This window comes from Gossypium arboreum, chromosome 2 (assembly GCF_025698485.1).
Source record: "Gossypium arboreum isolate Shixiya-1 chromosome 2, ASM2569848v2, whole genome shotgun sequence".
Taxonomy (NCBI): Eukaryota; Viridiplantae; Streptophyta; class Magnoliopsida; order Malvales; family Malvaceae; genus Gossypium; species Gossypium arboreum.
In genome coordinates, this window is record NC_069071.1 from 101,504,667 (window position 1) to 101,509,582 (window position 4,916).

A 4,916-nucleotide genomic window follows, 5' to 3' on the forward strand; every position below is an offset into this window, starting at 1 on the left:
GCATCTAAATTAAAAACACCGGCTACTTTTATCGACTTTGTCCTCGTGACTTGCCACTAATAATTATTCAGTGTCATTTCCTTTATAAACTCATAAGCTGCCTCAAGTGTTCATGTTTTAGTGTTTCACCAACTGCTGCATCAATCAATTTCCTAGTTGAGGGATTCAAACCGTTGTAGAAGGTTTGAACTTGTAACCATAAAGGTAACCCATGATGAGGGCACCTTCTCAATATGTCCTTGTATCTCTCACATGCATCACATAGTGTCTCTAAATCGATTTGAATAAAAGAAGAGATGTCATTCCTTAACTTAGCTGTCTTAGCCGGTGCGAAATACTTCAGAAGAAACTTCTCGATCATTTGAGCCCATGTAGTGATGAAACCTCGTGGTAAAGAATTTAACCACAATTTTTCTTTATTCCTCAATGAGAATGGGAACAACCGTAAGTGAATGGCATCATCAGTGGTGCCATTAATCTTGAAAGTGTCGTAAATCTCTAGAAATTTAAAGAACTTGCCAGAAGAAAATGAAAGAAAAATTAGAATGTAAAAATTAAACTAAAACAAAAATATAAAAATAAAATAGAAATAAAAAATTGCTAAATTAATAAAAAAAGTGTTCCTAATATTTTAGCCCCCGACAACGGTGCCAAAACTTTATGTGTGTTCACGAAACTAACTAAAAATATGACAAAGGCAAGTGCACCTATCGATAAATAATATAGTTATGGTGAGTAGAGATATCGTATCTACAAGGACTAAAAGTAAAAGTAATTACCGTTTTCCTATTATTTAGCCGACAAATTAGAGTGATTGGTTTTAAACTAAAATTACTAAACAAATCTAACTAAGAACTCCACAGAAAATAAATCAGGAAAATAACTAAAAGATAACCAATGAGAGAGACAATAACTAGGAAAGTGTAACACCTCTTACCCGTATCCGATGCCGGGACAGGGTTCGAGGCGTTACCGGACATAAACATTCACAAACATGCGAAAATCAGGCCACAAAATTTTGTCCAAATTAAAAATTTTCAAATACATGTATATTGTCCCTTATACGGGCCTTCGAGGCCTAAAACATACATCGAGGTGGTTCGAGACTAAATTGAGAACTTTAGAAAGTTTTAGGAAACTAATAAAAATTTTCATGAAACAGGGTCATACGTCCGTGTGGACACAGGGACACGCCCGTGTGTCTCCAATATGCCCATGTCCTCAAGTCGTGTAACTCTCTGTTTATGACGCCAGTCAAACAAATTAAACCACTCAGCTAGGCCACACGCCTGTGTGCTAGGTTGTGTCCTCTACACGGTTGAGACACATGGCCGTGTAGCTAGCACTTACACTATTTTCCAAGCCTTTTTGTTACCATTAATACCCCATATACTTAAATACATTATTGACTCATACAATGTAGCATCAAGTAAAAGATTAAACATCCTCCATTAAGACTCAATTGTAATATTCGTATATCATCATACATGTGTTTTACTTACTCATTTAATACCAAGTCTAAGAACACCAATTCACAATCAATTGAACATTTCATTTTGATTATTACTTATACATTTATACCATGCTTGCCTAAGTCATTCCACACCAATTTCATGTTCAAGCATTATTGACTTTTTGACATATCACACTTTTATTCTCTGATTATGACTACTTCGTTTGGCCATAAGACATTCATCAAGCATACATACCAAAATACTAACCATTCATATCGAATAAATACAATCACATGACCACATCACAAGGCATCAATAAATAGCTTGGATAAATAGATTTACAAGCCATAACCCATATAAGCCACGTCTCATGGCTAAACACAACGAATCAATTTTAAGCCAACATATTGGCCAAATCAAAAGAATACACATCATAATAACTAAATCCCTATACATGCCACTCACACAAATACACTTAAGGTTTATCAATACCCCAACGGTAATAGCTTGATAGTACGATCCTGCCTTCGACGATTTCGAACCCCGAGCTAACCTAACATCACTAAAGAAATGAAAAGGGGGAAGTAAGCTTAAAGCTTAGTAAGTCTATATGAAAATAATAAGAAAATTATCAACATGATTCCATGGAAATATAATTGAAATTGCATACAACCACTATTGTTCATATTCCAGTCAAGCAGTCTACTCGAGTCATAATCACTAAATTATTAATATCTTGAGCTACAGAAATCCAAATTATATCCGTTAATTTTTTTGATCTAGACTCATATATCTTCTTACCATAAAATTTCCGGAATTTTTGGTCTAGCCAATAAGTACAGTTTATTCTCTAAAGTTACCCCTGTTCTGTTATTTGATAGCTTCGACCTTTCTTTACTAAAAATCGATTTTATCTAAGTACGGGATTCGATTAATGTTCTATTATATTTCTCTTGAAAATAGACTCATTAAGGATTTATTCATATAAATTCTAACTCATAATCATTTTTGTACAATTTTTATAGATTTTCCAAAGTGTAGATCTCGAAATCACTCTGACTCTATCTCACAAAAGTTCAAATATCTTATAATATGAAACTCTTTTTCTTACACCATTTCTTCTATGTGAAACTAGATTTAATAAGATTTAATCTCATATCTTATTTAGTCTCTAATTCAATTTCCAAAATTTTTGGTGGATTTTCGAAATCACACAACTGCTGATGTTCAAAACTGTTTTAGTGCAATATCATGATAACTATCATATGACGGCATAATAACAAAATCACCAAGATTATTCATCATTCAAGCATTCTAGCTCATTAATCAAATATTCATATACATATACATGAATATACCTTTTTGTCATATATCATCCTGTAACAAATCATTACTCATGAGTATAACATACATACCTGTACGTATCTGTAGCATATCGAATAACTTTACCTTCATTACCATGCCTATCTCGGGATTTTCATCGCATCACTCATTATAATACCCGTTGAACACTTGGAATACTATTGGATACACGGAAACTTACACATAAGTGCCACATAAACATACGTAGCCAAAGCTACCTTATCACATGTAACATATCCATAATGAACTCGGACCTCCCAACGAGTTTGGATGTTACATGTATCGCATCCATTACGAACTCAGACCACTCAACAAGATCGGATGCCTCATATATCACAAACTTGGACCACTCAACAAGTTCGGATTCTGACATATATCACGAACTCAGACCGCTCAACGAGCTCGGATTTCTTAATTCCTAGTGACATGTCACTTGTATCCTAAATTATTCCTAAGGTTCAAACAGGATTTTCCACACCTGCATATAGCATCCTTATCGCACTTGCTTGTCATGTCATGAACAATGACCATAATATCATTCATGCTTACCAATTCACCATTCTCATATTCATGAAATAAACATGGCATTGCTCATAATAACATTTAGACATTTGTCGCATAATACAATCATCATATCAACTATATAAACATTCATCACATAATGTTAACACATCAATTTAAGTTCAAGCATAAACAATGATATTATTGCATTATTATTGACATACAAACTTACCTTGAATGCGAGCATAGCTATTTATTCTGATTTAGTCCATAATCTCTTTCATTTCCAATCTATGTCCGAATATTATTTTCCTTTATCTATAATATCATATTTAGCTTACTAATTAGTCACATTATTCATATGGATCCAAAAATCATATTTTTACAAATTTTCATTTTGGCCCCTAAATTTTCACATATTTGCACTTTGGCCCCTAGGCTCGTAAAATGATTTTTATTCAATTTCCTTGCATTTTAAGCCTAGCCGAATCATTTTAATAACTATAGCAGCCCCTAATTTCCACTAAATCACACTTTTATGAAAAATTTTATAACTTTTACAAAACGGTCCTTTTAAGCATTTTCACCAAAAATCACTTAGCAAAAGTCGTTTATTTAACACCCAACATTCATTTTCTACCATTAGACATCAAAACACATGCATATCATTCATGGGTAAATTTTTAAACATGAACCTATCTCAAAATAATGGTAGAAATAGATAGATCGAGTTATCGGGACTTCAAAAATGTAAAGGACATTAAAAAGGGCTCGGGATCACTTACAAATAAGCTTGGAAGCTTTAACCAAACCCTATCCATGGTGTCCATGCAATTTTTGACTAAATGGAGAAGATGATGGCCAATTTTGGCTTATTTTCCCTTTTTAATTCTTTTAATTATTAGATTACCAAAATGCCCCTAACTTAAAAATATTCTATTTCACCCATTTCATGTCTATTTTTGTCCAAAAATTAACCAATGGTCTAATTACCATTTAAGGACCTCAAATTTAAAATTTCAAATCAATTTGACACCTCTAACATGTAGAACTCAACTTTTTCACTTTTTACAATTTAGTCCTTTTGACTAAATTGAGTGGTCAAACGTCAAAATTTTCAAAAGAAATTTTCACGAAATCATCCCGTGAAATTGTAGACCATAAAAAATATAATAAAAATAAGTTTTCTTAGGTCAGATTTGTGGTCACGAAACTACTGTTCCGACTAGGTCTTAATTCGGGATGTTACAAAAAAGAATCCGCTTAGACTTCATCTATTATTATGAATCTGAATTAAATGATTTATTTACTTGGTATCTTAATCCGTAGAAATCCCTAAATTATGTTAATATCTCTTTTGAGAGTAAGAGCAATTGACTCAAGGTTGATCAATTGAAATTTCTTTTTAATTAAAACCCCTATTATCACATTAACTCGATCTATGGATTCCCTTATTAGATTTGACTCTAATCCGGTATATATATATCGTAATTGCATGAAAATCCACTCAATTATGCTAGATCTACTCTTAAACAGGGACTTTTTGTAACACCCCTAACCCGTATCCATCGTCAGAATAGGGTTACGGAGCATTACCGG

At 32.9% G+C, this 4,916-nt stretch overlaps 1 non-coding gene across 1 annotated transcript; it reads left to right on the forward strand.

Annotated features, from left to right (window-relative positions):
• Window positions 1–206: 206 nt before the first annotated feature.
• On the forward strand, window positions 207–313 carry LOC128289792 (small nucleolar RNA R71). Its single transcript, XR_008279436.1, has one exon. It is a non-coding gene; the product is annotated as a small nucleolar RNA R71 (small nucleolar RNA).
• Window positions 314–4,916: the final 4,603 nt, after the last annotated feature.